The sequence below is a fragment of the Octodon degus genome, unplaced genomic scaffold (genome assembly GCF_000260255.1).
Source record: "Octodon degus isolate 3935 unplaced genomic scaffold, OctDeg1.0 scaffold00010, whole genome shotgun sequence".
In the NCBI taxonomy this organism is placed as follows: domain Eukaryota; kingdom Metazoa; phylum Chordata; class Mammalia; order Rodentia; family Octodontidae; genus Octodon; species Octodon degus.
Window position 1 is genome coordinate 5,792,241 of NW_004524586.1, and position 12,878 is coordinate 5,805,118.

At 47.8% G+C, this 12,878-nt stretch overlaps 1 pseudogene; it reads right to left on the minus strand.

The window, feature by feature from the left end:
• Positions 1-11,174: 11,174 nt before the first annotated feature.
• Positions 11,175-11,874, minus strand: LOC101570327 (annotated as a pseudogene).
• Positions 11,875-12,878: the final 1,004 nt, after the last annotated feature.

Below are 12,878 nucleotides of genomic sequence, written 5' to 3' on the forward strand. Positions count from 1 at the left end.
GGTAGCGGCACGCGCCAGCCTCTCTCCCGGGCTTGTCGTCCCCTGCCACGCGCAGCGACCGTGCCCAGCTCAGCCGCAGCGCGGTGCCCAGAGCCCCAGGACCCGCAGCGGCTGTCCTAGGGTTCGGAGCCCGCTAGCCTGAGGCGCAGCACGGAGTGGGGGGCCCCTGGGAGGCGGGGCCTCCGTTCCGAGGCGGGCGGGCTGAGTCCTGCCACTGCGCTGTTTGTGCCGTTATTGCTCTGGTCCCCAGAGTTTACCGGCTGCTGCCTGGGGGCGAAGCTCTGCTCTTCGCGTTGGCGGCGGCGGCGGCGGGAGCACTCAGCCCCAGGAAACCAGACGCGACTCGCTCCCCAGGCGATAAACAGAATGAGAGAACCTAAATTCTCTGTTATAGCTTTATATAAAGCTGCACGAGGCAGTCCAGGCCCTTGTCAGACTCACGAGGGAGGATGTGGAGGAGCACGTGGGGGAGGGGAGGAAGCTGAAGGCAACAGATGTCGAAGTGGCTGAGAGGGGAGTCCCACAGCTACAGGAGCACCCAGGGCCTGAACTCTGGTGCCAGTCCCCATGATCTGTCCCATAGTCCTGGTCCTCTGGGTTCCTGCCCCTCATATGGAAAATGGCAATGGGTTCCAGCCTCCCAGCTTGCTCTCTGGGCCAGAGCTGCGTTGCCTGGGTGCCTCTCTGGTCCCCATGCTCCCTTACGGCTCTTCTAAAGGCTCATTCAATATACCAGGAAAACTTCATTGATTTTCTCCTATGTGCTAGACAGGGTGCTGGGGTGCTAGCTGGTGGAGGGGAATGGGCTCTGAGGGTCGTGGGGGGTGGGCAGAGGAGGTGATAAGTACCAGATGGCAAGGTGGACCTTGGAGACCTGGCTGCTGGGGGCCTGCCGTCCGTCCCTGGGTGCCCATGTCTAAGGTGTCCCCACAGTGCCCCCGCCCCACCCGGCTTGGCCCAAAACATTCCCAGTGATGAATCAACAGGAAAGAATGCTCCCAGCCTCGGGTCAGTGGTAGCAGCAGCAGTCCAACTCCTCCCCTGAGGACAGTGAGGCAGCTGTGGATTGGGGTGCCAGGTATTCCAGGACCCCTCCCCGTACCCAGCCACCTCTCATGCTGAGCCAGGAGCAACACGGAGGGCTGCTGCCAGTCACCCACCCAGGTCCGGCCGCCCAGAACTAAAAATACCCTGGAGCCCAGGAGTTGGCACCAGGTAGAACCCAGGGGATGAATGGATTTTGCCCCGAACTCCTTTAACTTGGAAGACTGCGAGGTAGCCAAGGCTAGGGTGCGGTGAGGAAATCTCCAAAGGATCTGCTGTGAGCCCTCTGCTTTGGGAAGCAAGGGCTTGGCGCTGGGCCCAGCTGCATGACTTAGAGGCTGGATATTCTCAGTCCCCATCTCCTCGGCCTTTGGTGTTGTGGTGGGTTAGGGGTTCACACAGAGCAGCTCAGTTCATCTCAGCCAGCTTTGATGGGGAGTTCCATTTCCTTCCTGTGCAGACCAAGCGTACAAGGCTTCTCTGCCCGGTACCAGTGACCTTCTGCTGTGCCCTTCATGTGCAGCTCTATGTCCCTTGACCTCCTTATGTATCCTAAACCCAGATTCCCTCACAGGGCCCAACACACAGAAAGCAGTAAGTGCTCATGGATTGACTAAATGGGCCTAGAGTGTGCTGGTCCCTGGGCTGGTCCTGAGGAGGCACAGACAAGCCAGATGTAATTCTGTCCTTCCTCAAGGAGTTTGCAGACTAAAGGGGAGACAACCACAGCCACCATCAGGAGAAGGCATGTGGCCTTCGTCAGGCAAGTACAGAGTGCTCCCTCTGTGGGTTCTCTCACTCAGTCCTCACAAAACCCCCCTTAGATCACAGATGATGAAATAGGTGCACAGGGGTGAAGAAATATGACCGAAGTCACGCAGCTCTGATCTGTAGAGGGTGGCATTTACAGACTGGAGCAGAGGCACAGGGCTGAGAGGGTGCAGAGAGGTAGGAGGACAGGATCCAGGGCTTTGCCGTGGAAGTGCCGGGAGCCTGAAAGATGCATCTGATGCCCAGGGCAGGGAGTGGGAGGCGGGTGGTGGTCAGGAGCAATGCTTTGGAATCCCCAGGGCACTGAGTCAGTGTCAGGAATGATCTTAGCTCCCCTCCCCCTTCAGCTGGGCCCCAGAGACCTAAGCTCTGAGCACCACCATCCATCGGGCCCTGTCCAGGGAGAGGTGCTAACATGAATCTCTTCATCACAGAGTACCTTTCAACCTCACCTATATCAGGGCCTGTGTTTTCTTTCTAAGTGGCAAGGCTAGAACATCCTGCAGAAACCTCTCCTGCGGTGGACCTGAGAGAATAGCCTGTGCCTTGGCCTCCTCAGCAGCCATGAAGGAAGGCCACTTGAGGCTACCTCCTTTGAGATTCCTGCAGAGGAGATCGTTTGGTTTGGATGGCAGGTGTCTTGAGTTCCAGCTCTCACTGAATCTTGGGGCCTCAGGCAAGTCATAGCAAGCCAAGGTGTAGCCATGCATCTGTTCTCCTGCCTTCACACCCCTGCCCTTCTGATACCTGGTGCCTTAGGCCGGAGCTGTGCTAACAGGCTTGAAACGCCTCTCCTAGATGGCTTTCTTCCCTGACTTGCTGTGTCTGGTTTATTTAGACCCTGAACCGACTGATCTTCTTAAAGTGTGGCCATGCCCTAATTCAACAGTTTAATAGGTCAGTGTTGCACGTGGGGTAGGGAGAACCCAACACTGCTTCTCCTGTTGCCTCTACTCAGAGCTCCTTTTTCTGTTCTGACTTAATTTTCCATATTCTTTTTACCCTGGCCTAAGATTCCTTCCACTTCCATGAAAGCTTCTTGAACGAATGCTCACCAAATGAAAGGTACTAGAAGAGTCACAGAACTAACCCAGACCTAACCTTTACTTCCAGGAGCTCACCGTCTGCTGGGAGGGCTGGCTCCAAGATGCATACAGTTGTGTGGAGGTAGACTTGCCAACCGAAAGGGAGATGAAGCGGGGCACGAACTATTGGGGGCAAAATGAGCGTTTCTTTTGTGGAGAACTGTTCAGCTGGGCAGGGGTTTCATCAGATGGGCTGCGAGCTGAGGGGACTCAGCGATGTAGTGGAGGAGGGCAGAGTGAGGCAGAAGGGCCTAGCAGGGCAGCAAGGCTGGCCCCAGAGGTGGCTCCTGAGGAGAAAAGATGGGGGTCTGGCTGTAGAAAGGAGAGGAAATTTGGGACAGAGCGGTGGTTACGTAAAAGTTTCAACAAGTTTTGTTTTGTGATAGGTAACGTCACCTTCTTCCCTCTTCCTCTGGGAAAACTTTAGAGGAATCTCCACTACTCAGTTGTGCTTGGAGTTGGAGAGTCCCACCCAACAGTTGCGGGGCACAGAGCAAAGACAGAGGGCCCAGTACCATACATAGGACTGATTATTTAAGTCATAAGCAAGACTCACTTGCTATTAAGCAAAGCATGGTCTATCTGCCTACCGTGGGAAAGACTTGGAAGGTCAAGTTTGAACCAAGCAATTTCCATTCTTTGGAATTCTACATGGAACAAGTCACTATGGGAACACTTTTCCCAGCCTCACTCCCCCATGTGGCCCTCTGCTCTGCACCACACAGCAAGGGGCCTCCTGCACCTGTGCCCACAAGCCTGCTCTGGGCGGGGCTCTAGGGATCAGACTGAAGACAGCCCTCTTCTCTTGGGCAAGGAGTCCTAGAGCATGGGTTAGGCAGTGGAGTGGGGGTTCAGAGGGGACATCCCCATTCCCCTGTAGCTCCTTGCTCTGGGACAGGGCCATGGTGATGCACGCTGAGACATGGAGGACCAGAATAGGGACTGGGTGCCCAGGCCTATGGGCAGATGGAAGGTTGGATCGTGCATATAGAGGGCAGGAATGTGTGTCACAAAGTAGGGTTGTAGCTTAGAGGTGGGTTCCGGAGAACAGTGGGGGGTGCCAAATTATTCGGCTTCCTTAGGGTCCCACAGACTCCTTTGGGACTGAACGAGGGGAAGGGCTGCCTCCAGGGACAGGGTGAATTGACCTTTGATCTGGAGTTAAATTGAAGATGTCAGGTTGAAGAGAGAAAGCCAGAAGCCCAGAACACAGGATGTGGACAGGAGCAGCCTCTACTTGGAGCGGGGTGCTGCCTTGCCCTGGGAGGGGGGAGGCAGAAGCATTCGAGGACGGCAGGGTGGGTTCCAGTCAGGCTGCAGGAGCTGCTCTTCTGGGCAGTGTCTGGAGCTGGGCTTGAACTCTTCATAGCCATGCCTTTCCTTGGTGGAGGGACTAGCAAGTAGGATAGAGAAAGGGCACAGGGAGAAGGGTATGAAATTGCAAGCTGCTAAAAATAGGGAACAGGTCCAAATCCCCCTAGTTTTACTTCCACCTTCACAAATGGAATTCTAGCCCCAAATCCTGAATTATCTCAGATGTTCAGCCTTTGATTTGGTACCAGGAGCTTAATGCTCCTGCCTTCCAGAGCCCCGCACCCCCAGGGAAGATGCATGCTCTCACACCCTGCACCTGCTTTCCTGTTTTACTCTGCCTGGCCTGAGGAAGGTTGCAGTCACCATCGCCAACACTCCCTTTTTGGTAGTGGTAGTCGCTGCCTCCTTCCCCTCCCGCTCCAGGCCCCTTGCTGCCGCAGCTTTCCCCTCTTTTCTTCTCCCCCCCTTAGCCACACACCCTCTTAAGCTCCCCTCCAGCTCTTCCCCAGTTTCCTTAGTGATTTTCCCCCTTCATTCCTCTCTGCTCCCCAGTGCCACCTGCAAATCCAGCTCCCCCTCATGTCCCTGCACTTAAACACAGGCACAGCGCCCCGGATGGGCTTCTGTTCAGGGAAATTAAAGTTGTAAGTTCCGGGGATGGTGCTAGTGAACAAAGGCTGTGCTACAGCCTTGGAATCCCTGGGGTCCCTTTGGAACCTCAAATTTGTCTGCCCTGACCTTCTCACCCCTCAGTAATTGAACCCCTTTTTCCTCAAGCAGTACCAGACAGGCTAAATTAAAACACATTTCTTATTCTATAGTATTTTTCTGAGTCTTTTACAGCAACAAGAATAGTAATTGCACTGCTTTTTACAATCTCTCATGGTGGATAAATTTAATGGGGCTTAGTGGGCTAGCCTGGGAATGCCAGTCTTCACGATGTCTCCCCTAGCTCAGAAGAATCCTCTGGGAGGTTTTTGGCTCCTTTGGGAAAGTCATGGGCTATTTAGGGAAAGAACCGCATGGAACTGTGTTAGGATCCACTACCAGCCCTGGATAAATGGTTTTGTGAATTACCTCTAAAATTAATTGAAAAGGCCAACCAGATAGCTCAGCAGACTAAAGTAACTGCTTAGGCAGATGCAGGGACTGGCGTGTTTTTTTTTTTTTTCTTTTGTCGGAACCAGGGATTGAACTCAGACCCTTGTACTTGCCAGGGAAGCACTTATTCCACTGAGCCATCTCCCCAGCCCAGGGACCAGGGTTTGAAACCTTGTGTGCTGTGCTGGCCCTGTCCCCCAGGGCCCACTGAGACGACAAATGAGACGGGGTGGCGGTGCGCACCTGTAATCCTAGCACTTGGGAGGCTGAAAACAGGAAGATCACTATGAGACCGATCTATGTAGTGACCTTGTAGACCCCGTACTACATGCATAAAAATAAAATTAATTGAGATGTTCAGTGGGAAACAGTTTAGGAACAGAACTATTGACTAAAAAGTGCTACATGTAATCCTTATCATAGACAACTTCATTTTTGAATTCTGTTCCCTTGGAGTTTGTCAGTATAGACCTTTGAAAATATTTTGAAGTTTATTGGGAGGAATTGCTCTTATCTTCTCAGCTAGAATATAAGGTTGTTTAAGGTTAAGATTGATTCTGAATTTTTGTGTACTCGGCTCATCTTTAGCTTCTAAGGTCCAGGAGGGGGCAGTAAGGAGCTATCCAGGTGGGGAAGTTTCCTTACTTGGCTTCATGGGGGACTGAGAGAGAACCTTCTTGGATCTCAGTCAAGGGAGACACCTTTATTAAGCAGAACCTGAGCCAGCATCAGCACTAGAGAGCAGGAGATATGTGAAGCCATTACTGTCAAAGAGTAATCTAATACCAAATCAGGACTAAACCAGTGGGCAAAGGCCAGAGACACAAACCCCACCAGCAGCCAGGGCTACCTTGGATGGTCGATATAGACAATGCCAGACAGAGCAGGACATTCAACTGTCAACCTTGAGTTCTAGCCCAGCTGCTCTAAGTGTGGTCTTAGACTAGCAACATCAGCATCACAGGGGAATGCGCTGGAAATGCCAATTACAAGGCTCCACCCCAGACCTACAGAATCAGAAACTCAGGATGGGACCTAGCTCCTATGTTCCAACAAGTCCTCCAGATAATTCTATGCTTGCTAACATCGAAGAACCACTTCTCCATCCACACCCCTGGAAAATGTTTACACTGACAAAATTCAGTCCTGTGGATTGTTATTTTCCTTGCATCCCAGACCTGCCTGGTGGCCTCAGCCCTTTTAGGAATCTTCTTGCATTTTGAGAGGTCTCCATCACAGATGATGGGCTGAACTTTTGAGAATCACAGTCTTCTACATCCCAGTTATACCTAAATGGATTTCGATATCTTCGTGGGGGTTGAATGGGACCTATCTTTTGTCCTACTTAGAGTTTACAATGATCTCCATGTTCCCAAAGACTTCATCATGAGTTGGTGGGGATGGTGGTAGGGGTCCCTTCATTATTGATCCCAGAGAGCCCTGTCTTTCTTGAGGCAGGAATGGGAGGTCAGACCAACATCTAGATTCTGGCAGAATCTGCCTGATGACTGGACATTCAACGTCTGTTCAATACATAATAAGAATCAACTGGAGACAACTGGCTCAGTCCTCCTTCTGTCCCTTTCAGACAGAAGCTTTCTTTCCCTCAATAAGTATTTTGTTCTTAAAAGGGGGGGGGGCAAGATAGCTCAGCAGACTAAAGCACCTGCTTAGGCAAGCTTAGGCAAGCACAAGGACCATGGTTCAAACCTCGCACCACATGCTGTCCCAGCCCTGCCTCCAGAGCGGGCTGAGGCTGCCAGAGTCTCAAGGTTTAGGAGCACACGCCTATAATCCCAGCGTTGGGGAGGCTGAAAGCAGGAGGATCACCAGAAGTCTGAGTTTCGCAGTGAGACCTTGCAACAATCAAATACATCAAAAACAAACAAACGGGCTGGGGAGACGGCTCAGTAGAATAATCACTTCCCTGACAAGTGCAAGGGCCTGAGTTCAATCCCCAGTTCTGCCAAAACAAACAAACAAACAATCAATGCCATTCTGAACATCAGCCCTAAGTCTGAGATCTTCCTGGAGACTCGTTGATCAATAAATGTTACTGATTTCAAACAGCTCTTGGCAAGTAGAAAGAGCCTATTCTAAATCCCCTTTTTTCTCTCTGACTTGGTCTTGACTTTCCTGACTCACAGCTGACCTGTTGTTGCAGGCATAATTCTTAGTCCTGGACCATTCTGAATATCTCAGTGTCTAAAGAAGAGTTAAAAAGCTACATGGTTGTTAATGTTTTTACAAAAGGAAACTGCCCAGAAAGAATAAGAAAAGCTTCATTTCCTAGCCATTAACCAAAAACCACTTTTCTTAGGACAGCTTGACCTCTAATGTGTTGAGTGAACTATCCAGGAAAAAAAAAATGTAGATAAATGATACCTCCTTTTAGCATTGAGTGCTAGTAAACAAGGTAGGAGAGAAGGAATTCCACCAACATATCACCAGAAACTTAATTTCTGAGGGCAAATAATTTCCTCTCTTCATTACCAATTAATGAGCGCATGCTTCTGCCCTCCAGCACTCTCTGAATTACTGTCACTGTGGTAAGGCGGTGTGACGGGAACTAAGCGTAATGCTTTGTCTTAGGGAAGGATGTGTAAATCAGAGCAAATAAGTGCCTGTGCCTTATTTAAGTTGGGATGTTGTTCTGTATTAATGCCTGGTGTATTCACAAAGACGACACTGGGAAGCCTGGTGTTCATACACTGAAAAATAGCAATCCCAGCAGCTAGTGACATCTGTTTATAGAGGGGAGAGCGTTCATTTGCTTATTTGTTCAACAGATATGCATTGAGTGCCTATTACCTATGTAGCCACTTTGGAGGGTCTTTAAGAAAAGTTTTGCAATTTTTATTAGTACACGTTTACAGTATACAGTGATTACATTCTTCACAGGGACAGGAATGGGAAAAGAAAATATAACCCAAGTTTCCCAGCTCCAGGGGAGTGTTAGGGGCTCAAAATTAATTAAAGGCCACATTTTCCAGATTTTTATCTCTGTTTTTTAGGTGGCACTGGCAGCATCATGTCCCACTCCCTGGCACTGATCAGATTCTCAGTTTACATCTAGGAGTTTTCAGGGAGTGGTCAATAGGTACCCACAAGTAGGTGGTGAGTAACTGTTAGACTGGAGCATCTTCCACAGTCTTACACCCACACACACCCACACACGCACACACACACACACACACACACACCCCACCGATGCTCACTACTTGAGAACCTTCTTGAAAAACCTTTTCAAGTCTTAGTAAGGAGTCCCCGCTGTACAGAAAGCTAAGGTCCAGGCCAGAAGGGCTGGCGCGTGGTGCTCCTAAGGCTGCCCCCCCTTCCTCAGTAGGGAGGAGAGTGCCTCCCCACCACGTTGCCAGTGTACCTGCTCTCTGTCCCCCTCCACTGGTCCAGCCTTACCCCTCCCCAGTACCAAACTGTGTCATCATAGCTTTACAGTGACTATCTCAGCAGGTAATGTGAGCCCTCCCACTGGAGATTTGGCTCTACTTCAAAGTGCCTTGGTTTTTTATAATTCCCTTGTATCTCTACATGCATTTTAGAATCAGCTTGTAAATTTCTTTTTTTTTTTTTTAAAGTGTGGCAAGATTTTAATTGGAATTACACTGATCTTGTAGATCAACTTGAGGAGAGATGACATTTTAAGAAAATTGAGCTTTCCAATGCATGAGCAAAGTATAGTTCTTCCATTATGTTGGTCTTCTTTGACTTCTTTAGTCAGTGATTTGTAGTTGTCAGCATGGGGATTTTATATGTAGCATAATTTTATTAGATTTATAACTAAGTATCAAATCTTTTGATAATATTGTAAATGGTATTTAATTTTTTTAAAAAAATGTATTTGGTACAAGGTCTCACTACTCAGCTCTGACCTGTAGTGCTCTTTTTTTCAGTCTCCCCAGCGCTGGGATTACAGGTGTGTGCCACCACGCCTGGATTCAGTGGCGGGCTCAGCGTGCCCAGGGGGTGGGGCCAGCCAGCATGTGGTGCTGGAGATCGAACCCTAGTCCCTGAGCTTGCCTAAGCAGGAACTTAGTCCGCTGAACTATCTCACTGGCCTGGTTTTTAACACTTTTAAAACAATTTCTTATTAGTTATTGGTAGTATATAAAAATACAATCCATTTTTACATGTTGGTCTTGCATCTTAAGAAATTGCTCAACTTGCTTTAGTAGCTTGTATATTGCTTGGGCTTTAATCAGTAGAAAAGCATGTCTTGTGTGAATGGAGACGGCTTTATTTTACTTTACAGTCTTCCCTTTTCTGGCTCTGTTTCACTCTCCGGAATGGCCAGGCTGAGGACGAAGTGGTGGGCAGGGGACGGGGCTGAGCGTCTGACTTGGTCTCGTTCTCCAGGTAGCGTTCAGTCTTTCACCACCACATACAATGCTGCCTTCTCATCTAAGCTGTCACCATTTACGTGTGTGGAGTTCCTCGCAGTGTCATCTTATTAGCTTCTTGATATCTACAGGAATTATAGTGATAACTCTTGCTTCATCTCTGACATTCACAAACTGTCCCTTCTCTGTCTTGATTGCCTCCCACCATGGTAGCTGGGTATTGAGCCCAGGACCTTGACATTAGGCTACATCTTCAGCTCTTTTTCATTTTTCATTTTTAAATTTTTTTTTTTTTTTCAGAACCGGGGATTGAACTCAGGCCCTTGCGCTTGCCAGGGAAGTGCTTATTCCACTGAGCCATCTCCCCAGCCCCTCATTTTTAAAATTTTGAGTCAAGGTTTTGCTAAACTGCTAGATTACTCAAAGTGGGCTCAAACTTGCAATCCCCCTGCTTCAGCTTCCCAGAGTGCTGGGATTGTATGTGTCACCACATCCTTAGGCTTGTCGATTTTATTGAAAAACTTTTTGTTTCATTGAGTATCTCTATTTGTCTCTATTTTTCATTGACTTTTACCCTTATTTATTATTTCCTCTTTCTGTTTTATTTGTGGGTTTTTTAAAAAAATCCTTTGCTAGGTTTTTGAGGTGGGACATTAGGTTATTGATTGGAGATTTTTCCTCTTTTGTAATGCAAGTATTTAGTGCTATAAATTTGCCTCCCAATACTGCTTTATTTTTATCCCTCAACTTTTTTGTTTTCTAAAAATATGTTTATTCTTATATGGAGCGCTTCAAGAGAGAAATTATATTGATTTCAAAATTCAATCATATTGAACCAAAGAGTTGAATTTATGGTCTTTACCTAATCTTACCTGATTAGTATCTAAGAACACAGACAGACACAAAGTCAGTTCATGAATGAAATGAGTAAAATAGCTGTGTGTCAGTCTCAGGGATGGGTATCAGGCATGATGAGGTAAGTCTCTGTCATTGTGCCTTTTAGTAACATGATTCACATTCATTTCCATCAGTATATATACATCCACTTTAAATGCTAACAACATAAGACATAATCTTTGTTACCTTAAAAGAAAGTTCAGTCTAAAAATATGAAGGAATTCAAGAAGAAGGTCGTAGGACTCTCGGTCAGAAGCTTCCAGTGCACGTGGTGTTACTTTGGTGACAACGATGGTTCAAGGAAGGATAAGAAATGAAAATGATTTCTTTACTGACTGAGGACATGATCGAAGAAATGGGAACTGGGTTTCCATAGAACTTCCCTAGCTGTGGAGACGGTCCAGGGAGGAAGGTCTCCCGAGGTCAGCAACTGACAGCCTTTAGAAAGCCTAGCCAGAGTTACAGAACCAGAGCGTTTAGAGTACTATTTCTAAGGACAAGCATAATTGGGCTTTGCTATCTACAAATGATCAGCTATGAAAAGCCTAAGGGCGTCTGATTGTGGCTCTGGCCTGGCTGGGCAGCTGTGGGTGCACATGGCCATCTACTGATGGACCTTCTTGAAGTACTCTTTGGAAGCTGCTGGCCTTGGCTCGGCTGTAGGGGAATCTGGTGTCCAGTTTGCTGGACAGATTTCTCCATGGGTTTCCAGAATGGAATGCCTTCCCCGAGTGGAGGGTCTCTCCCACACTGCAGCCCACGGGGACATCATTGACACTCAGATGCTTGATGACTCCATTGGGGTCCATTATGAAGACTCCTCTGAGTGCAATACCAGGACCTTCCAACAGTACACTGTAGTCCCGGGGAATCTGTTTAGTTACGTCTGACAAAAGCGCTATGTTCGTATGGCCCAAACTGCCACTCTTCCGTGGTGTATTGATCCAGGCCAGGTGAGTAAAGTGGGACTCCACCGAAACTGCCACGACTTCACAGTTCACATTGCGAACCTCATTGGCTTTGTCACTAAAAGCAATTTCTGTAGGACACACAAAGGTGAAGTACAAAGGATAGAAGGAAAGCACCAAGTACTTCCCCTTGAAGTCCTCAAGGCTTAGCTCTTTGGATTCTCTGGTGACAACAGCGGTGCCCTTAAAAGAGGGCGTGTGCTGGTTGATGGCTGGAGTGTTGCGCAAGGAACTGGTGCTGAAGGTGATTTTGGCTTGAGGAGACCCAGAGCACAGTGTCATTGTCAAGCATGTTCTTCCACAAGCAACAGGTGCAAAGACTGCAGAGGCAGACATGCTGCGAGAAGCTGTGCTACCTGTGAACACCCGGCCCGGAGCAACCTTGCAGCCTCAGCCGTCGTCTTCAGCGCCGGCCGAGACGCGGGGTGGCCACAACTTCTGATAGCTGTATTTTCATTTTCATTCAGTTCAATTCTACTTAATCTCCCTGAGACTTCCTATGTGATCCATGAATTATTTAGACGTGTGCTGTGTAATTTCCAACTACTTGACCACTTTCCAGTTACATTTATGTTAATGATTTTTATTTGATTCGATTGTGCTCAGGTAATACAGTATGTGATTTAAATATTTAAAAAATTTTAAGGTTTATTTTATGGCTGAGAATATGGTTTAACTGGATCTGAGGACACTTGAGAAAAATGTGTATTCTGCTGGTGGTTAATGGTGTGGCCACGTTCTGGGTCCCACTGAGGACCTGTGTGGCTGCTCCGTCAGTGGTTAAAGAGGGGTATTAATGTCTCGAACCATCATTGTAGATTTATCTATTTTTCTTTCAGTTTTGTCTTCACATACTTTGCAGCTGCATTTTCTGTGTGTACATGTTTATTAGTGTTTCTACACGCGCGTTAAGGACTGCTAGGACCTTTTCCTCCTGGGGAAGGTCTCTCTCTGTGTCTTGGCAGTATCTTTGCTCTGATGTACATTTTACCTGATATTAATATGATCAGCCCTTCTTTCTTTCGATCAATGCTGGCACATATCTTTTTATTCTTTACTTCTGTATTGTTATATTTGAAGTGAGTTTCTTATAGAGAGAATGTATTGGGATCATTTTTAAAATCTACTCTGTCAACGTCTACATCTTTTTTTTTTTTTTAACAATAGAGAATACCGTCCCACTGGTTTATTTTTCCAAATGAACAACAGGCTATTTACAAATAAGTTGATCTCCAGTGATGTGTATTAAAATGGCAAGTCTATGAGCTGTTTGAAATCTAAATGAAAAAAAAATTATTAAAGCACATTTGATCTGTGAGTTGAAAACAAACATTCTGGTA